At 46.3% G+C, this 22,914-nt stretch overlaps 1 long non-coding RNA gene across 1 annotated transcript in view; it reads right to left on the reverse strand.

Annotated features, from left to right (window-relative positions):
* LOC142803387 (uncharacterized) overlaps window positions 1-15,621 on the reverse strand; it is a 96,668-nt gene extending 81,047 nt beyond the window's left edge. Inside the window, exons 1-2 of the long non-coding RNA XR_012894086.1 lie at window positions 15,488-15,621; window positions 2,873-2,944 (exon numbers count right to left, since the gene is read on the reverse strand). This is a non-coding gene — a long non-coding RNA (uncharacterized LOC142803387). The remainder of the gene's footprint in view (window positions 1-2,872; window positions 2,945-15,487) is intronic.
* Window positions 15,622-22,914: the final 7,293 nt, after the last annotated feature.

Genomic DNA, 22,914 nt, shown 5'->3' on the forward strand with positions numbered 1-22,914 from the left:
CACACACGGCTTTTGTATACAAAGAATTTGTAACTCACTTAATGATAAAATAAAACCACTTCTGATTCTTAATGCATGTGCGAACTGCGAACTAAAATATATCAAGCCTGTCGACAAGGGGACATACTCAATTGGCTACCCAGGTAGCTCAGCACTACCAAGCAAGTCTTATTTGCACTTATCCGTGGGCCACCACCAGCAGAACCTGGGAAGAGTGAGGACATCTGCTAGAGGGCTACGAGGACCCTGAGCGTCTCGCGTGACAGCCGAAACATCCATTTAAACTCAAAACCAGGACACCAATCAACAACGTCCTCACAATACCTGGGCATGCAATTTCTGTCCAGTCTCGCAGATTTCATTGCTACCGCAGCAACTAAGTCATCGTACTCTTAGTTGTTGTCAGAATCCATCAGCTTCATGGCGACTTGCACAACAGTTGTAAGCAGTGCAGAGTTCAACTTCATACACAAAAGTGACAGGTGGGAGAATGTTAATTCACGCACGAAAAGTGCATAGAGGAACGCACACCTTGTACTCTCGATGCACCCGCGCGCTTGTTTGGAATACGGCGGAACAATTTGCGCAACAACTGAACTTTGGCATTCGATTCTACGTGGCTCTGCTATCCATTTAGGTCAGCACCGCTGCAGCTCTGCTGAATTGCCCGCAACACGCAACAGAGGTGAACCTTTCGGCCACTGTCGTGAACCGGTTCAGACTGGTGCAGGCAAACCGAACGGACCTATAAGTGCTCAGCAATGGAGATTGAGGCAGTTAGCAAAAAAGGTTAAAGAGAGATTTTCGCGAAGGCAATGTCACCCCAAAGGCTTTTTTTTCTTTTTCAACAACAGCAGGAGCTCTTTTTTTGTCAAATGTGCTTGTTAGAAGGTCAGCCGGACAAGAATGCAAGTCAAAGGGGAAAAGCTGCATTCGGTCATTGTGTGCCCCGCACCCCAAACGAGCGAGCCACCACTGGGGCCTTTGGGACAACGGAGGACAGAAACTTAGGCTCTTGTTTGCGTACTGACGCTGTTTTTGAGAATGTGCTATGTATTTCCAAAAACTACTGCAGTTTTGTTGTAAGGCAAGATTCACCCAACTACGTTATCACGTGTTGAGATCGGTTATCTTCGGTTTGCCCGATCGGTCCGTATAAGCAGTATTCCAATTGATGGAAAACGGTAATCTTCTACGTGGTCCACGTACACGTGGATGCTGCATAATGCCGTTTAGTTAGCGACACAGACTTTTTTGGGGAGAGCCGACTCGGGGTCAACAGCGCATCTTATCCCCAAAGAGCAGTTATGCGAGGGGTATGCGATCATTTTCTATGTTTTGTATTTGTGACTCAGTGCAGTGCATTGTATAAACTTAAAATGTGTTAGATAAATAAACCACCAATGAGTGCTCTTCGAAATCATTGAGTCACTTCGGATCGATTGCCAGTGCAGAGTTGTTCCCACACTTCTTAGTCACCCTGGTCTTCGGATGCGTCTAGCTTCAAAAGTTATGCTACAATATTTATTGGGCCCACGACGGAGGGAACAAAAACAATCAGTGCTAGAGTCTCCGTGGTTGTTTCATGGTAGAGAAGCAGTCAAGACACATTAGAAAAATTTGTACAATGGACACGATCGTCAAATTCTAAAGACTACAGGTGTTCTTCAACATATTTTAATGCATGAGACTGCCATGATAGCTCAATTTGATTGTTTTGTTTCCTTTGTCCTAAACACCATCCAGCTTGTATGTTGAATTGACCTGCTGAGGATTGCAATGATAGCTCAATCTGATTGTTTTGTTCAGTTTGTCCTAAACACCATCCTACTTGCATTGTGAATTCACCTGCCGAGTATGCTCGTGCGTACTTGTGTATGTAATACCTTTACAGCCTTAACCGGAAAGATATTTTGCTTGTGTTATCAAGTATTGACTCTTACTCGGCCTTTCGACCACAACTGGTGTTCGCTGACGTAGTCAAAGAACCTAGCCAAAATTGTTCTCACTTTTGTGGAGCGTTTAAAAGGGCTATTGCGTCAGCCCTCAGAATCTTCCGAGTGATTGCTTCCCCATTAACGGGATCAGCGACAGTTCATCGTTTAGCCGAATTTTCTGGAATATTATAGTCTCAAAAATCTTAAACACACAAATTCCACAAGTAGTAGAAATCCAGGCTTTCACTGATGATATAGTATTGGTATTAAGAGCACAAAACAGGCACAAATGAAAACAAGGGGCAGTTGCGCATGCTAAGCAATATGAAAATAAAGGGAGAAAAACAAATTAACATTTTCCTATGGTAAGTGCAAATACCTGTAACTAAGCATTATATCAGATTAAACCACCAATCCTTATATATGAAACACTACTATTAAAAAATGAAATGAAGTAAAAATGCTGAGTCACTTTCAAAAATAACTTTTCCGTTTTCAACATACTTCTTAATAAAATTAACAATACAAACCATTACAATAGGATAATATTTGGGGAATGTCACTAAAGCAACTAAGACATATTCATACAAGAGCTACCAAAAAAGCGATTGTCTGTGCATCACCAACATGGCATTCAAATAAAAGCCGCACAGTAGGAAATTAACAAGTCTAGAACAGAAACCATTAAATAATATATCCAAACGGTATTGAATAATCCTGAACACACCACTTAATGTGTTTGCGAAAGTTCCCTTAATTAATCTAACAACAGAAGCAGAAAATGAACTTTACCAAATTAAACATAATGAAAAAAAAGTATTTAACTGGAACAGAGAAAATTTCACTAAAGCCCCATCTCTCGACCTATGGGCAATTCATCCAGCGAATCTAAAATCAATAAGATGTAACAAATATAAAGGAATCAGACAACTTACTCTTAGCAGAGAGGTCAGCGTCTTGTCATGCCATGGCCGTTTTGACAGGTTTGACCCGGGTGTGCTCCAAGACTAGAAAGGTAGACATATCATGCAATGAACCTAAAGAGAACATAAAACTGTTGCCCACCAAGTGTTAGTTGACAGACCTTCAAAAAATGAACCAAGTCTGGTACGCAAAAGTAATAAGACAAGCAAAAGAAAACACTTCGAAGAGAAGCCTTGCTAACCACATCCCCAGCTATATCGAGCTAAGCACCTAGAAGGCAGCTACAAGCACAGTATAGATGTCATCATGACTGACTTCTAGGTATTATTAAAAAAATGTTAAGATGCTCAAGGAAAATTGAGGCAGTTTCACTCATACAAGAATGTTGACTTCTGTCGGTTGTTTGCAAGGAAAAAAAAATGTGCACACTGTCCTGCTTGAGAGTGAGCCCCAATCGAGGTATTTTGTAAGAGCCTGCTACTCGATGACCATAGGCCTCTCCTGGACCCCCGAAGACATGAGACACTATGTATAGCAGCTACAGCTGTGTCACTATTACAATCATGATAATATTATGGACTGTCAGATCGGTGAAAAAACTTCACAGTTCAAAACACAATATTGCCACTAGTACAAGTTCTACAAGTATTATTTATACAGATGCTGGCATGCTTGTATGTGCCGCTCTTAAGAAGAGGACAAAGATGCGCGTGCAGAGAAAAACAATAGTCATACTGCCGTTGTTCGAATCAGTTTGACGTCCTTGTGTGCCATCATCTGCAGCTTGCAGTTACGTTGTAACGTGACACTGGTGGAGTTGCGGGGTAATAGTCTATGCACTGTTCCCACGAGGAAGATCTTGGTCCCAACATCGACACCTTAGTAGAAACAGCCTACCTTCGACGCAGTCGGCAGCAACTAGGCCTACCACCCCAACTCAGCCCTCCTCCGGAACGCTCCAGAACCATGGCATATGCGACAACTGCAAGCCAGACTGAACCGACCGCGACTCCGCCAGCACCATGGCTACCAGCCTCTCGAACGCCAAAGCCCTTCCATGGGGAGCCCTACGAAGACGTTGAAGACTGGCTGGACCAATACGATCGAGTCGCCGTCGCCAACAAGTGGGACGAGCACCGGAAACTGCGGTATGTTTACTTTTACCTGGAAGATTCGGCGCGTATTTGGTTCGAGAATCACGAGGCCGCTCTGACAACCTGGCCGGTGTTTTGCACTCAGCTGCGGAACACGTATGGTAGCGCCGACCGGAAAGAACAAGCCGAACGTCTCCTCAATAGGCAATATGCGAAATTACCAGCACCATCTAGTGAACGCAGCAGGTACCATATCCGCCATTTTGATGCTGGCGAGGCTTGACCACTACGCGCGGGCGACTTACATGCAAACGTACGTGTTTCAACGCTTCGACTGTCACAGTGAGATTTTTTTGCTGGCGAAATGCTAGAACACTGCTGAGTGCCGCTGTGCAAGCAGCGCGGAGTCACAGACAGCGATAGGAGCTAGGTATGTGGCATGAATTACGATTTTGCAGCGATCATTTAAACGCAAAACAGGGTAAGGCGTGCACAAGCTTTATGGGCACAGTCTAGGATGCCTGTATCTCCGCGGTGCGCGGGCTGCACGAGAGCAATGCAGGACTAACCATTTTTCTGTGTTACGCGGACAGGCCGTGTTTTTATAGGTTTGTCAGCTTTGCGGCTAGGTGTTTTCACAACGTCGGGCCTCTACACGACAGGGGTTCTCTTCGATTTACCGTCTCGAACTCGCTGAGAAGCTGTGCGGCATTCAAATTTTCTTATGACTTCGGGGAAGCCTCGGACCACCCGCAGACTATCCGTGGTGAGTCTGAGATTATAAATCGAAGAGCCCCGGTGAATCCCTGCAGTAAAATAGAGAGTCCGCCACTGCTGGTGGGGTAACTAGTGTGACAGAACCGAACTGTTAGGACGGGCTTTTTTGTGACGAGATTACACCATGTAGGTAAACGACGTAGAAATGTTATTTTTGAAGGTGATTGCGCACGGAGACGTGCAGAGCTTCCGCTACTCCGAGTAACATGCCGTGCATGCATCCTAGAAAGGCAGCTCGGTTGCTTGTCCGCGTTCAAGCTCTGTTGCGTCCGCAAGTACGGTCACCGCGCAGCAATAAAACAGTGATTCGGAAGATAAGGGCTATGCCCACTTTGGAACAGAAAAGTATCTGCTCAGACACTTAACTTCAATTCCCCCAACGTGCGCGGAAGCAACTTTTCCATTGGGGCCTCCCTCACTAATTTTCCATTACCAACGAAATAAAATCGAAAAGAGCGGGGCGCACTGCCGTAGGTTTCAAAAACTGGCACCATGAGTATCGCCAGGGCTTGACTGAATGACGTTTTGCATGAGTTCAGAGCGCGGCAGTCCTATTTATTCGTAAGACGGGATTCATTCTCTGCATTTTAGTCTCTTTGGCTCAGTTGCGTTGCAGCTTTTTTTTTTTTTTTTTTGAGTTGCAACTCACCTCACTTGAAAAATGTTTCATGTTGCATATAAAACATACAGCTGTGGAGACAGCCATAACTTAGTTGTATAGGATTCAGCATTTTGGCTACCTTACACTCGCAGCTCCTAGAAACCTTTAAAGCTACTTAGATATAAAAAAATAACTTATTTAAATTCCCCCGAGTGTCCAGAAGTGACTAATGCCTCTTAAGGTTTGCTGTGAAGGGCCATATCTACGAAAGGCTGCTAGAAAACGGGAGTGTGCCCAGAAAAAACTGAGGAGGAGGGGGTCACATTACAAGTGAATCATTAGTCCAGCAATGCACATATAAGTGTGACCTCTATTCCCTGTGAGATGAATTCGTGATAGTGCCTGTGTTTATAAACAACAATCGTTTGAACAGCTAAGAGAAACCTAGCTCATGAAGTCGCACTGAATGTTTGTTTGCTTATATCTTGTAGGTATCCTTCCACCGCTTTCCGAAAGATGCAATGACATACAAGTGGCAAGATGTAGCAAGATTCCTAAACAGTTTGTCCACGTCACATGTTCGGGCACTGGGAAACATCTTGCTGTGGCCATCGCAGTAGCTCAGTGCAGTGAAGCAAGTGTTCAGGAGTCGTACGGCCGTACTAGCGAACGCGTTGCCGTCGACCGCTCGCCCACATTAAAATGGCGGCGGGGTCAAAATGCACAGTGTTGCCAGAGCACAAAGCAATTCCGCATATGGTCCATTCTCGCAATCAAAGACCCAATGAAAGCGTGGCCATGTTCGTTGAGGAAATGTCTCGTCTGTTCCGTCGAGCGGATTCTGCAATGACGGAAGACAAAAAGGTACGCATTCTGATGCGGGGTGTCAAGGAGCAGCTGTTTGCAGGACTTGTGCGAAACCCACCAGCTACCGTGGCAGAATTCCTCGGTGAAGCTACGACCATGGAGTGAATGCTAAGACAGCGGTCTTCGCAGTAAACGGTCCGACAACCTTGCATGTCTGTCAGCACCCTTAGTAACACCCGATGTCACGAGCGTGAGAGACCTTGCTGAGCTAGTCCGTACCATTGTACGCGACGAGCTGAAAAAGCTTCATGCAGTGCCTTCACAGCCTCAAAGGCTGCTCTGACAGACGTTGTCCGTGAAGAGATGCGGCAGCTGGTACGACCATTAGTGCCACCTCCAACCAAAGCTCCTTTGCTAACGTATGCGGAAGCTGTACGTACTCCTGCACCGGCAGCCAGCTATTTCCCCCGACCGACCAGCCTTCAGACACCACAGCACTTCTCGGGCGGGCCACGCTATGAAAACCAATGACCGACTTGCCTGGAGATGCCGCAGTACTTCTCGGGCCCACCACACTATGAGAATCCGCGACCTAATTTGCGGCAATCTAGCCTGTGGCACGCTTCCGACAATCTGCCACTATGCTACCACTGTGGTGAGCCAGGTCACTTGTACCAGGAGTGCTCGTTCAGACAGATGGGCCTACCTGGATTTCGGCCAGACGCTCGTCGGCCCAGGGCGGCGAACGACCACGCGCCATCGCAGAGTACTTGGCAAGTCTACCGTCTCCGAATCTTCAGCGACGCCAATCACGCTCTCCGTCTCCTGAACTCTCTACGTCCGCGAATCAATACTCCACTTTCGCCGATGTTGTTGCGGGACGATCCGCTAGGTCCCCAAGTCCACGCCGGGGAAACTAGAATCAACGGCCTCCGGGGGTGGAACCGCTGTTAAGCTATCAAAACAGCCTCCTCCGACCCATCCACCGACCTTCGACGATTCCTTTCAGCCGACACCTCACATCGCTGACGAACCCGTTTCTGCTGACATTGCCGTTCGTGTCGACAACCATCCAGTGACTGCTCTAGTCGACACCGGCGCCGACTACTCAGTTATCAGCGCTGAACTTGTGGCTGAACTCAGGAAAGTCACGACTCCTTGGGGGCATGGACCAAACCTTCGGACAGCCGGTGGTCATCTCTTGACACCAATCGGGAGATGCACAGCAAGGCTGCAAATCTGTGAGTCGACGTTCATTGCTTCTTTCGTTGTGCTTCCCGAATGCTCCCGGAAAGTTATCCTTGGCATGGATTTCCTTCGTGAGCACGGCGCTGTTATAAATCTTCGAGACTGCCTCGTAACGTTTGCTGACGACTATGGCCCGAAGCCTAGAGATACCAATCCGCAAAAGACTGCGCTTCGCATTGTCGACGACACCGTCACACTTCCACCACGCACCAGTATGTTCGTTACAGTACAGCGCGACATAGACCATGACACTAGTGGTATCGCTGAAGCCAACCTTTCGGTGCTCTTGTCTCAGCAAATCTGCGTTGCCCGCCGAATAATTCAATTTAAACGTGGGATGACTGAGTTGTTAGTAACCAAGTTTAGTGGAGCATACCAACATTTGGCCAAGCGAACAACTATCGCTCATTTAGAATCCATCGACGATGAAGCGTGTGCGACGATGGCCCCAATTTCTGCAGCCGTTGAAAGTGACACCGCGGTAACCGATGCAGTCGATGTCAATCCGAACCTGTCATATGCGCAGAAAGAGCAAATCCGCTGTATCCTCCGCATATTTAGCGACTGTTTCGCGTCTACATCCAAGATAAAACAAACGCCAACCGTAAAGCACCGCATTGTCACTGACCATGCTGAGCGACCCATACGTCAGCACGCCTACCGAGTATCACAAAAGGAACAAGAGGCTATACGTTCTCAAGTGAAGCAGATGCTCGAAGATGGCGTAATCCAATCCTCGAACAGTCCATGGTCGTCCCCCGTTGTACTAGTAAAAAAGAAGGACGGCACTCTCCGATTTTGCGTCGATTACCGCAAACTCAACAAAGTCACAAAGAAAAACGTTTATCCGCTTCTGCGCATCGACGACTCACTAGACCGCCTCCGACGCGCCGGATACTTCTCTATGAATTTACGCAGTGGCTACTGGCAGATCGAAGTTGATGAACGCGACCGAGAGAAAACAGCATTCATAACGCCTGATGGTCTGTACGAATTCAAGGTGCTGCCCTTCGGTCTGTGTTCTGCCCCTGCGAAATTTCAGAGGATGATGGATACACTGCTCTCCGGTCTCAAGTGGGAAGCATGCCTTGTTTACTTAGACGACGTCGTTGTCTTCTCCCAAACGTTTGAGCAGCATTTGCAGTGACTTAGATCTGTGTTTGCTGCAATTCGCACGGCAGGCCTATCAATGAAACCAGAAAAATGTCATTTTGGTTACAACGAATTAAAGTTCTTCGGTCACCTTGTTAGCCCTGATGGTATTCGGCCTGACCCAGACAAAACATTGGCTGTCGCAGATTTTCCACCACCTACCAACAAACGTGATGTGCGTCGATTTTTAGGCCTCTGCGCATACTACAGACGCTTTGTGCAAAACTTCGCAAACATTGCCGAACCCCTCACTCGTCTGACAAAAGACGACGTTCCCTTCGTGTGGGGTCTTGAGCAAACACGCACTTTCTCCGAGCTCCAGCAGCGTCTCCAGTCTGGGCCCTTACTCGGACACTACGACGAATATGCCGTCACTGAACTACACACAGACGCCAGTAACATCGGCCTTGGTGCAGTCCTCGTCCAGTGGCAAGGCGGCGTCGAACGCCCTATTGCTTATGCAAGTCGGATTTTATCATCTGCGGAGGCGAATTACACAACAACTGAAAAGGAGTGCCTAGCTGTTGTCTGGGCAATAGCTAAATTCAGACCGTACCTGTATGGTCGCCCGTTCAGAGTTGTTACCGATCATCATGCGCTCTGCTGGTTGGCGAACCTTAAAGACCCTTCCGGACGTCTGGCCAAGTGGAGCTTACACCTTCAGGAGTTCGATTTGACAGTCGTGTACAAGTCTGGCCGGAAGCATACTGACGCGGACTGCCTTTCCCGAGCTCCTCTTAAGACAGCGTCAGGTGATCACGATCTCGACGGCCGTTTTCTCTGCGCCGTTAGTGTATCCGACTTGGCTGAACAGCAGAAGAACGATTCCGAGCTTCGACAATTCATCGAATATCTCGAAGGCCGTACGCTGCACCCACCACCAACATTCGCCCGCTCGTCATCATCGTTCTGCGTCCGCAGAAATATCCTCTATAAAAGAAACTTTGACCCTTACGCGACTGAGTACCTGCTCGCTGTCCCGCCAGTGTTACGAGCCGATGTCTTGTCCGCCTGTCACGATGAGCCTTCCTCAGGCCACTTGGGATTCACACGTACCTTGGCCCGGATTCGCAAACACTACTACTGGTCTAAGCTCAGTCGAGACGTGCAGCATTACGTGAAGACGTGTCACGAGTGCCAGCGCCGTAAAGCACCACATCAGCGCCCAGCCGGCTTTTTGAAGCCCGTCGCTCCTCCGACACAACCGTTCCAACAAATTGGCATGGATCTACTCGGACCTTTTCCCAAGTCTCGTGACGGCAACCGCTGGATTGTAGTCGCTACTGATTGCATGAAGCGCTACTGCGAAACGAAGGCGTTACAACGTGGCACCGCCATTGAGACTGCCCACTTTTCTCCGACATGGAGCACCAGCAGTTGTGTAACTGATCGTGGCACAGCTTTTACCGCCCGGATGATACAAGACGTCATGCAGCTTAGCGGCACAGTACATCGAAAAACTACTGCATACCACCCACAAAGCAACGGCCTTACAGAGCGACTAAACAAATGACGATCACCGACATGCTATCCATGTACGTTGACCAAGACCACAAAAACTGGGATGACATCCTCCCTTACGTCACGTTCGCTTACAACACCGCTGTGCAAGAAACAACTGGATTCACACCATTCCGATTGCTTCACGGCAGGGAGGTCACTACAATGCTGGATGCCATGCTTCTACCAGACAGACACCAGATTAGTGTCAAGACGAACGAATTTATCAAACTGGCAGACGCTGCTCGCAAGCTTGCAGTCAAACGAATCCATAAGCAACAATGCATCGACTCGCTGCGGTACAACGCTCGTCGTCGCGATGTCTCTTACCAACCTGGAGAACGAGTATGGTTGTGGACTCCTATTCGACAACGGGGCGGGTCGGAAAAGTTGTTACGCCGCTATTTTGGTCCCTATAGAGTTCTCCGTCGTCTCAGCGAAGTTAACTACGAGGTTCTTGACGAGGACATGGCTCGTCAATCCCGCCGTTCACAACAGCGACACGTCGTCCATGTTTTGAGGATGAAACCATTTTACCAACGCTGACTGTTCGTCACACCACCTTGAGTAGACTTACAGTAATTGTGAACACCCCCTTGTGTACTGCTTATCGTACGTCTTTTCATCTGGCAATTATGTTATGACATCGGGACGATGTCCTTTGGGAAGGGGGGTAATGCCACTAGTACAAGTTCTACAATTACACAGATGCTGGCATGCTTGTATGTGCCGCTGTTCAGAAGAGGACAAAGATGCGCGTGCAGAGAAAAACAATAGTCATACTGCCGTTGTTCGAATCAGTTTGACGTCCTTGTGTGCCATTATCTGCAGCTTACAGTTACGTTGTAACGTGACAATATGATCACAGGCATCTTATAGAAGGGTATCAAAGGCTAGCTTCAACAATTATACCAGGGGTTTTACGTGCCAAAACCACAGTATGATTATGAAGCTATAGTAAAGGGCTCCAGAAATTCAACTATCTGATGTTCCTTAAAGGAGCACTAACATTAAATTTACTCATGCCAAGATTTTTGCGTCTGCGAGTAGCTATAGACCCTGTAGCAACGATTTGCGACCTAATACGCAACTGAGAGATGAATAACTATCTCTTTTATTGATTTATATTATTGGGATCTAGCGCTATTCAAAAACGGCCGGCAATGCCGCCATTTTTAGTGCTGGGAGCACTAGCAGTGGCGCTACCTCGCGGTCATCTCCAGATCACGCCACTGCTGACCACTTCACAGAAAAAAGTGACGTTAGGCTCAGCTGCTCCACAAACATTTCGTCTGCTAGGCGGACACATTCAGTCATGCCTTGTCACCTGCATTGTTCTCGTCGCCGTACAAAATGTCGACTCGGGTTCAATAAAATAGTCTGGAGCATGGAATCCCCGCAATTCACGACGTCGCGAGTTATTTTTGCTTGGGTCGACCTTTTGCAGAACAGTAATTTCGAAATGAACACCGCTCCAAGCAGCACTGCACATATGCCCGAGGATGCATGCTTCAGCCATGTTCGCTCGTGTGTCTCAGCTATTTTGGTGTGTTTTGGCGTGCAATGCATTCAGCTATACGCAGAGGGGTCAGTGCAATATAGCTATCGCGAATGAGCATTAGCAGAGAAATAGAATATGTTTCCTGCTTGTCAGGTTTCTTTTTCACGCCTCCTGATGGCCCCACCTATCCCGCCTCTCGCAGTTAACATGGTATTACCGCTTTTACGTGGACGCAAAGTCTACGGAACGGATGAACTAAAATTCAATGATACCTGCGTGTTACTTCTTAGCAATGATATCTGCCTACATGCTCTTCCACTTTTGATAGCTTGTGGTCATGTTGATGTGTAACACATACATGATATGAAAAGACACCCTCATTGCGCTTTTCCCGTGCTTTGAACTAGACGACTGCAACTCACCTGCAACTCACAACGATTCCCTGACATGCTGACCGGCAAGCACAAGCATGCTCATTTCTTTCATCATTCTTTTAGAAGTACTTTTTATCTTGACAATTTCATGAAATCGTTAAAACCGATGCGACGAAGATCAGACGCGACAAGCGAGTGCGCTTCTGCACTTCGGCGCCATGATAAGAACACTCGGATCATACACGTCATCGCTACTAGGGCATCGTCACTCAAAATGGTATTTGTGGAAAAATGTATCACACCAAACACGTAGCACTAGTGTCGATGTCGCAGGGCAGTCTATTTCCGTTTTTTTCTCCTGAGCTTTTCTACGCTGCTTGACATCGAATTAAAATAACTTCCATGCGACGGATGCCGTTCAAGTTTGGCCAATAAGACCTATGCATACCAAGCGATCGAATGATGGGCACATCTCGATCTTGAGATTTGATGTCAGTGCTCCTTTAATGTGTACTAACATCACAAAAAACACAGCCCTCTTAGCATTCTGCCTCCGTAGAGAAAGTGACCACATCAGCCAGGATTGAACCCGGAACCTACAGATCAGCAGGTGAGCGCTGTAACTGCTAAACCACTAGGGCGGACTCCAAACTTTGATCACCTGGTGTCAACACGCATGTGATCAGACAAATTTTTTTTTTATGTTTTAGTGCACACATAGCCAAGCTCATAACTGCTAGTACCGGTTGATTGACAAAAAACAGACTTGCTGGCTGACAGTAGTCGGATAGTATGAGAACTAAGGAGTAAAAGTTCACCTGCTCGCACCTGGTAGAATAGATCTAAAATAGACGTCTCCCTGCTTGCAAGCAGTGTGACGTCACTGCAAACACTCCACCCACCATCCTCTCCCTCAGAGCAGGTACTGCTTGGCAAGAAGTTCTGCCGGCAGGATCGTTTTGCATAGCAGTGCTGCGTGTGTCGACATGCCTTCGACAGAAATTTCTGTTCTTTTTTTTTCTAAAGTGCCAGCCTTTAAAAAGGAGGGTCACTGCCTATGATGAATGATTTTGTTCAGTTAACATGTGGCAATTCGCTCGTTGTAGATGGTAGCCATGAAAAAAATCTTGTTCTCATTGGAAGCGAACGTACTCAAGTTCTATCGTGACATGTGCACTGCAGTTTTGAACAAGGTACAACATTAGCGGCAGTATGGTTTTGAGCTGCTGTGCACGAGGTCACGGGTAAAATACGCACTCACTGCGAAATATTTCTTGTGCATTAGACTGAGGTAACGAAACCCCGTGAAAATTAAAGCAAAATTCTCCTCTATATGCCATGCCTCATAAGCCACTTCTGTGATTTTAAATGGGATAACTCAATTATATAGATGACAGATAATCTATAACGCAGTTATCATGCTGGATCTGATGCCTACAATGTGTTTGCGTACTTAATTTGCTTTTTTGAACCTTACAAACAATTTTTAATGCGCATTCTCATTTCATAAAGATCAAGCCTAAAGGTACCAAGCACATGAGCTGCTGTTTCTATTAAACGTATGAGGTCTTAGATGGTCGGAGTTTACATATATTGGGTTAGCGTATTCGCCGTGGCACAGCATATATGCAGCTTTGGCAAAGTTAAAACATGGTAATTGCTCATGTGCAATCGCATCAATCAGCCCACAGATCATACATTCTTTCTTTTTCCTGCACGCGGCGCAAGCGCTGAGATGTACCCAGCTGCAGATAATCATGTCAAATGCACTTTCACACTGACTAAAACATTGAGTAGTGAAATTTCCTTCACGACCGGATACTGCCACCTGCCCACAACAAATGGCAACGTTATCGCAAACAAGACGCATCCTTATTCGCCCAGCACACACCACACACAATATTTTGTTTCACCATCTCTAATGATAAACCAATATTGTTGATGCCTTTCAACACACACTACAGGCCACAATAAACACTGCACATTTCTAAAACGACGTCGCTGTTCGTTGCACAGGCCGCCACATAGGTTTACTTCTTTAAGATAAACAGTCAGCCAGCGGGGCAAGTATATTGTCACACAGTTTACCACATACACCTAGATGTTCTCTGGCACCTACCACATGCATTAAAAAACAAAAAATTGTCTCGAGCACCGCGCGACTATACCATGCTGAGGCACCAACAGGAATGTTAAGCCAACCGCCTTTTTGCACATGCGCTGGTGACGTCACGCTGTGACGTACCCCGATTGCCAGCTGGCTGCAATCACACGACCAGTGGCGACATATCAGCCAAACATATGGAGCCTCTTCATGCATCATGGTAGCTTTCAAGAAAAAGTTCATTCTATCAATGTGCATGTTTCAGAACAGAAAACGCTGTTAGTTATGCCTTGTTACGTCGGACACTAGAATCATGAAGATGGCATTGGCTGGTGAAGACTTGGGTGGAGTTTGACTGTCATTAAGACATGCATTTGCAGCAGGTGGTATCCCCCATCTTATAAACAACTGTTCAAAGGTTAGTCCTTGCCTTGATTGATTGATATGTGGGGTATAACGTCCCAAAGCCACCATATGATTATGAGAGCTGCCGTAGTAGAGGGCTCAAGAAGTTTCGACCACCTGGGGTTCTTTAACGTGCAACCAAATCTGGGCACACGGGCCTACCACATTTCCGCCTGCATCGGAAATGCAGCCTCCACAGCCGGGATTCGAACCCGCGACTTGCGGGTCAGCAGCCGAGTACCTTAGCCACTAGACCACCACGGCGGGGCGTTAGTCCTTGCCTTTACTCAGCTTATTCCGTTCAGAGGATTGTGGCATGTTGGAGCCCCGTCTTAGGGCATTAACCCGAATAGTCGAATCTTCCACTTCTGCTTTGAGAAAAAGTAAAATCAATGATTCAACCTAGCAGAGAAAAAAAAAGTTGCTGAGGAGCTTCCCGGGGAACGGAAATTATAGCGCAAACAATGTCGAAACACTAAGACGCTTGTCGAAAACAACACGCAACAGTGAGGTTGCTTCAAAATTAATGCAGTAGCACTGTTCATGACCTCACAGGCAAAGACAATGAGCGGCTTAATGCATACGCTTGCGGAAACATTACTGTCATACTTCCTTGCGACGTTGGAAGTTCACATTTAGAACACACCACTGCGGCACCCCTTCATGCGTTGAGCAGCCAACCAAACCTCTGCATTCACAAATATTTCCCATGCACATAAGCAGCTGCCTACTTAATGGTCATACAGCGTCCGTCCATGTCATTCGTTCAATGCCAAGCATGCTCATGTGTTACGCAGTATCTTGACAAACAGCTGAGCAATTGCGGATGAACTACAACTACACAGCACACAAGCCGAGTACCCGTTCATAGCGGTCATAGAAGCGATGTCAACAACGGCAGTCATGCGACAAAAGCTCGGCACATAATTTAGACGACCGGCAAACAAAATGCTTCATAATAACAAGCGCACAACGTCTACTTTTAGTGAAATGGTCATATCAATCGTTATTAGATACGTCAAAGCACATTGTGTTGGCGCCGCGTCGCATTTGCGGCACTTACGCGTTGCAGCGCTCCTCGCCACTTGCGCAACGGTCTAACTGCATTCTCTTCACGGTATTTACATACAGAACAGCACAATAACTCACTGGCCATACAGTCTGGCTGGGCAGACGCGATCGAAACAACAAATTCACTTACAGCCCGCAATCAACCACGTGCGCGCGCTTTCCGTCTCCCATTTCTGCATGTACCAATGTTGCTAGGTCACAGGAAACAACGCAGCCCACCTTTGGAGAAAGTGTAAGCGACACAAGGTCCGTTCGATTCGCCTGCACCACGTGAACCAGTTCACGAGGTGCTGCACCTTACCATTCGTTTCAGCGGTGCAGCATTGACGACCACTGAACCCTGCCATTCGTTTCGAAAGGTGCAGAAGAGGTGCAGCACCGGTTCACAATTTTCCTGCACCTCTTTCGCTGACGGTGCCGGCTTGGTGCAGGCGCCCGTGCAGCTGAGCAGACGACGCAACACTTAGACGTAGGGGGCTTAGGCGCCGTACCCGCCTCTACAAATGCGGTGTGTTTTGCCAAGATGTTTGCGCCCCATAAACTGTCCGCATGTGCGTTTCGCCTAAGGTCGGTGTTTGCTGAATAGTGTAAATTAACCGAAAAGAAATAAGGCCAACACCTTGTCGGCACATCGACATTTATTTCGGGTGTCGTGCTGTGTCTGCACCGCTGAACTCACGCTGCACAATTTCTGAACTTCACGTGCACAGCCGTGAACCGGTTCCGACCGGTGCAGGTGAATCGAACGGACTTGATGACTACGCGTTTTCGTCTGCTAGCGAAAGCTTGTTGCGCCGCCAGTGACACCAAACCGGAAGCTGTCCCGGCGCCATGTGACGAGTATACTGTGGCAAGACGCCGTGGCGGCAGTTCTGAAAGAGCTCTGCCAACAGTATATTATCGAGATTTGTTGTGCTGCCGCAGAAACTTAGTGCTGCGTAATATTTAGCGGCGTAAGGCAAATACAGTATATTTATGGTATCCTGAACGGCCCACAATAAACAATGCTTGATATATATAGCATAACATACGAGCCTGTCGGTTAGTTATGCTCGTGTTAGCGACCCTCGTGTGCCACCATCTGCGTGGCAGTGCCACGCCAGCGGGAACCTCTGCACGACAACCGTGAGGGCGAGGTGGGCTCCCCTCTGTTCCCCCCCTTTTAGCCGTGTGAGCATCCGACTCCACTCGCACGTTGCCCGTGGCGGACCTCTCTGAGGTGGGGAGAGCATGATCCGAGGTCACCGCTCCAACTAGGTTGGATTACGTGGGCGCGCCACCACCCATGCCATCCAGGCACCTGGATCATGGAATGGACCGGAAACTTCTCTGCCTGGCGTTCAAGGACCGACTCCCTAGCCGCGGCATCCAGATACGCTGGATTACAGAGGGACGCAAGCACCTCCTGCCATTTCTGTCTAGTCTGTCTGGTCCTGTCTCAAGGAATGCGTTCCTAATGCCAGCGCTTCGTAGTCGTCAGATTACAGGAGCTTACCATTCTCCCAGCCATTCTGGCACTGTTTTGTTCGCATAGAGAACTAAGGTGTTAGCCTTCCTTGGGAACACACCATGGCAGAGTGAACCAGTGTCCATTCGTGTGATCTTCATTTTTTTGTCTTGTCCGAGGTACCTCGCCCCCAGACGCTGGGTTACAGAGGCTCGCCACCCCCTCCGGCGTGGATATGACCGGGTACCCAAGTAGCACAATTATGTTATAATAATGTTACTTTTACGTTCAGCTTTAATGTTGAAACAGTATTGTTAATGTCATCGAAACTAAATGTTCTGCTAACGTTTTGAATAAATGTTGAAATAATGTTATCTTAAACATAATGTAAACAATAATAAAACGTTATGATAACGCTTGCATAACATTAAGCAAAACGTAAGAGTGGCGTTACAAGTTACACTCTCGTAACATTTATAAAACATTAAGAATTATTGTAGATTATGCTCATGCAACGCTGAAAACAGGCCCAATGTCAGAAGTCTTTTTCACTGAAAAGACAAACTTGTGAATCATAGCTGGAGCACATGTTCAACATGCAGTAGGGTATTCTAAAGTACATTAAATTATTTATGGAATGCATGTGTGTTAGCGGCTTGTATATATATGCATGGACCGAACCAGACTGATTCGAAGCACTCTAATCAGCAGTTTCAACAGCTTTCTACATTTTGCAGCTGTTTGGCAGCATTAACTCATCTCAACTGCATGTCTTGATTGCGAATATACTTTATTGCATGATGCCCTTATATATTTTATTCCTCGATGCTCATCCGAGGCTTGGCTGTCATCAATAAGCAGGCCGCGGCACTTTGTTCTGAAAAAACAGGAAATATTCAGGAATTACTGCAGATAATAAACAAACAAAATAGCTTTAGTAGCATCATAAACTATACAGATGCTTTTTATAGGACAATGAAAACCATTCACCCCCACTGCACAATTAATGCACGTAGATAGATAGATATGTAGGGCTTGACGTGCCAAAACCACCATATGATTATGAGAGACGCCGTAGTGGAAGGCTCCGGAAATTTCGACCACCTGGGGTTTTTCAACGTGCACCCAAATCTGAGCACACGGGTCTACAACATTTCCGCCTCCATCGGAAATGCAGCCGCGGCAGCCGGGATGCGAACCCGCGACCTGCGCGTCAGCAGCCGAGTACCTTAGCCACTTGACCACCGCGGCGGGGCAAAATTAATGCACGTAGCCTTGTAAGTGCTCTGTAAAGTACTTGTTCGCAGCAGCTGTTTAAAAACTCGAATTTCATCCAACCACCAATAATGTTCACTGTCAGCACTGCCTTGCAATAGTGCTACCTTTCTGGTCTACATCACACATCACATTTGATAGTGCCATGGTGGTCCCTCGTTGATATATGCTGTCACTTGCTGCCTGCTCCCACTTGACCGCACTTCAAAATTTAAAGCTTTTGACTTACTTATACTGAATCACTGAATGGAAGCAGATACCTTGCAGCGCTGCTGGAGCTACGCGGAATACACTGGCAGCAGACTTGTGCAGTATATACAATATAGTTCCGGGCAAAGCTGTTTCATTAAGCATATACAAGGGTTTTAGCTATGCCTCTTGCATGAGACGCTACAGCTATAAGAAGTACGTTTGGCATGTACTTGGCAAACTCTGAATTCCTGTAGCCATTACCAGCTGGTAATCGCAATAGCCTCCCTAACCAAGATGACCTACAAGCAGCATGGCAGCCCCCATACAACCCAGACCATCTGCTTTCATCCAAATTTGTGCTTTTTACTGGCGCTCTACTAAGACAGAAAAAAATAAGAGGTATAACCTGTCATCACTTAGTCTCATCTAAACCTGAAGACAAGGCATCAGGTACCTTTGGTGTGGGAAAAATACTGTTATCTAACAACCCAGGGATCCAGCTGTACGCAATAAATAAAGCTGGTGTAGCCAACGTGCTTAGTAAGAACCCTATATGCACATAACTACTGCACTGACCAAAACACATCTACCAACCTTATACGTTTAACTTAAAGCAAAAAATTGCAGCACAACCACTCGTAGAGTGCTTCCCATAAAACTGATTACCACAAGCTGTTGTTATGTGCTGCATTTTTTCTTCTTTTGATTCAAAAATACAGCATAACTGAGCTCGTAATATATATATATATATATATATATATATATATATATATATATATATATATATATATATATATATATATATATATATATATATATATATATATATATATTACATTCTATGTTAGAATAACTATAAAAAAAGTGTAAGTATAAACAGTACCACTTTCTCTTTTTTACAAAAGAACACAGGAAGGCCTGTAAAAAAGTTATGCCATAAACCTAAAGGTGGCAAGGACAAAAAGAGTGATAGCTTGGCTGAATTATAAAATAATAAACGTTAAGTTTTTGCTTGCCTTGGACGCAGTAAGCCTTGCATTGGCAAAGCGTAACCAATCGCCAATCACGTGGCTGATCTCAGCATCTGTTGCCTTGGATGTTGTACGTACAGCAGCTGGAAATAATATGCATAGCAACCAGGACCATCATTTTATCATTTTTTTTTTCACGAACAGTAATAAGTACACCAGGACATAAAAAATTTGCGTCCCCTTACCAAATACAAGACGAACAATCTTGAGCTCCGCTGCCCGTCGTTTGCCTTTTCTTCCAGTATAGCTGTACAGTACCACTACACTGTCATGAAGAAGCCTCTTCATTACTCTTTTTGTGGTGGTGCTTATGTCACAACCTCCAATTTGGCCCAGTTCTTTCACCTTGAATGAAAAGATGTTGAAAAAGATTCACACAATACTCTTGTAGTCCTGGAATTTTGAAGCAACACATTATGTTATTGTTGAACCAGCTTGCAGCACCTGCAATGAACAGCAACACTTACCAGTGCAGCGAAATTGACGCTGTTTTCGAGACCAGCTTCAAGTGTCCTCAATTCTTCCTCATTTGTAGCAGGGTAGAGGGGCATTTCATTTAAATCCATGGCATTTTTAACGGTGGTGTCTTTATTTAGGCGATGCTCAATTCTTGTCAGAACTGCACTTTGTGCAGCTAGCTGCATTTTTAAATGTTCAACCTGCGTGAGCACTTTTGCAAGAACTGATGGAAAGAAAAAAAAATGTACCATATGATTGCACTGTCATGTCAAGTTTTGAACAAAAGAAAGGCACAGCATATTACCACAGAAAAAGAAAGAAAATTAAGTTTGACAGATCGGCTGCTGATTTTTGCACTTGAATAAACGGCGAATGATACAATTGGCTCTTGATAAGACTAGATTAATTTAAACTATTACACAAAACAAAAGAATGAATGAAATCAACTGCTATACTAAGCAACAACTTTTCTTGGCACTGCACGGAAAGCTACGGAGGTGGAGTTTCTGCACATGTAGCACTACGCGAAGTAGTCCGTTTTGGCGTGCGTCTATAACGCTATAGAAAGTGACGGGGGTGCGCCATCAGTGGTTCATGTATAGACGCAAATGTCGCTTAGCGTTGGAGGTGCACGTTAAAAGGGTGGGACGTACAGGGTTGGTTAAAAGTTTTTAGGCCACTATCTCATGTATTTTTATGGCAGCGTGGCCTGGGAACTGTTGACCCCTCCTGTACTTTTGTGTCAGCCACGGCGCGGTTCCGCGTGACAATGGTATTACATGCATGCAGTAGTTTCACTTCATCGAGAGTAGCAGCTTTAAAGTGCAATGAAGTCATTTATGCTAACCTTCATATACTATCTTCACAAGCGTGAACGAAAAGCGCGCCGGTCTCGTCGTCACGATCGTCTACGCTCGCCAAGAAAACAGCGAAAAACGCTTTTATGGTTGCCAACTTGAGCCAAAACATAGAAAAATTAAGCGCTTCATCTTATTAAAACTGCTAGTGCTGCAACAAAAACATTTTTGCAAAACAAAACAAATTTTATTTCAATATAGGGAGTTTTTGTTAACTAAATGAAATATGTTTTTTTTAAATATCAAAAAAATTTCACAAGCGTTACCTTCTCAGTTGAGCAAAAACAGAGGTAAAAACCGGGCTGCACCCGTGAAGTGGCTTAAATTGTAAAAAAACTAGGTTCTGTGGTTGAGTGGTTACAGACAACTCCTTGTTACACTAAGTAGAGCCGTGAAGCAAGCTGCGCTAGAGCTGCAATGACCCATTGGCGCCCCGCCGCAGTGGTCTAGTGGCTAAGGTACTCGGCTGCTGACCCGCAGGTCGCGGGTTCGATTCCCGGCTGCGGCGGCTGCATTTCCGATGGAGGTGGAAATGTTGTAGGCCCGTGTGCTCAGATTTGGGCGCACGTTAAAGAACCCCAGGTGGTCGAAATTTCCGGAGCCCTCCACTACGGCGTCTCTCATAATCATATGGTGGTTTTGGGACGTTAAACCCCACAAATCAATCAATGACCCATTGGCGAATTTAGCGTCGTAAAAGATCGTAATGGTAAAAAAATTTGATGTGGGGCATCGTCTCGAAACGTATGGAGTGTGTGTGCATCATCTGCAAAACTGAGGGTTCGTTCGTGATTTGTTCGTGTTGCAACATGTATATACACTGGACGCTGACATTCGGCGCACAGTTTGGCCTTCACAGATCTTGAGACTCTCAGCGCTCGCCTACTGTGCTTTTGATTTGATCGTGGAAGGTGGTTGGTGCGTTGATCGGTGCCAACCTGTCCCACCTTACGGCATGTTGTCTGGAATGTGCTTACTGTGTTCAGCGTGTTACCAATTAGGTTCAGTTCGTGGTGCGGCCCAGCAAGGGTAGCTAGCCCAGCTGCACACTGCCTTTGCGCGCTGTCTTCACGCCTTGCATTCATGATTCACCGAAGCGGCGAAGACGAGACTGTGCCAGTTGACCATATTTTGTTGGTTGCGATGTCATGTCTGTGCACGGATTGACTTTCGGCAGGACATTTTCTGACTAGTGTTCAGCTATTTTGACCGAGTGGCCGACTGCATGCAGTTGTACAGCTTACGAGGTGTGTTACTGGCACACTTGCGTTACGCCCCGCCGCGGTGGTCTAGTGGCTAAGGTAATCGGCTGCTGACCCGCAGGTCGTGGGTTCGAATCCCGGCTGCGGCGGCTGCATTTCCGATGGAGGCGGAAATGTTGTAGGCCCGTGTGCTCAGATTTGGGTGCACGTTAAAGAACCCCAGGTGGTCTAAATTTCCGGAGCCCTCCACTACGGCGTCTCTCATAATCATATGGTGGTTTTGGGACGTTAAACCCCACAAATCAATCAATCAACACTTGCGTTACGTCTCATATATGTCGCTTCCCTGTTGCTGTTCTGGCTAAGGAGTTACGTTAGCGTAATGCTTTTCATGGGACGTCTCATTTTCGGCCAGTTTCATTCGGGCTGTGCTCCAGATGAAATGTAGAAACTAACCTCATCCTATTAACGCAGTGCCTACAATCCTGACCGAGTTGCCATATCTCCATTAATTTAACACAAATTCAAGGTGCACATGACAGAAACGGTGTGAAATCTAGTATTGGCTCTTGTTTAAATATTGTTGCACAAGAGCAGACTGCACACAGAGAATGTACAACATGACTGCTCATGTTAAATGTTTCTACTGCTCTGTTTTCTTTTATGCACTGAAATTTAAACAGCCAGACTACTTTCACTGTCATGTCCTTATGTCTGGCTTTGTATAGTTTTAATATTATTATTATTATCGGGGCGTTTACATGCCAAAACCAGAATATGAATATGAGCGCACTGTAGCAGAAAGCTTTAGGAATTTCAACTATCTGATGTTCCTAAACGACATTGCACCGTACAATTGTCGATCTGATGTTCTTAAACGACATTGCACCGTACAATTGTCGGAAAGCTTAACTCGAACGCTCTGCAGCGTGTCTTGTACTAGCTTGACTGAGGCG

This window comes from Rhipicephalus microplus, chromosome 3 (genome assembly GCF_043290135.1).
Source record: "Rhipicephalus microplus isolate Deutch F79 chromosome 3, USDA_Rmic, whole genome shotgun sequence".
Lineage (NCBI taxonomy): Eukaryota > Metazoa > Arthropoda > Arachnida > Ixodida > Ixodidae > Rhipicephalus > Rhipicephalus microplus.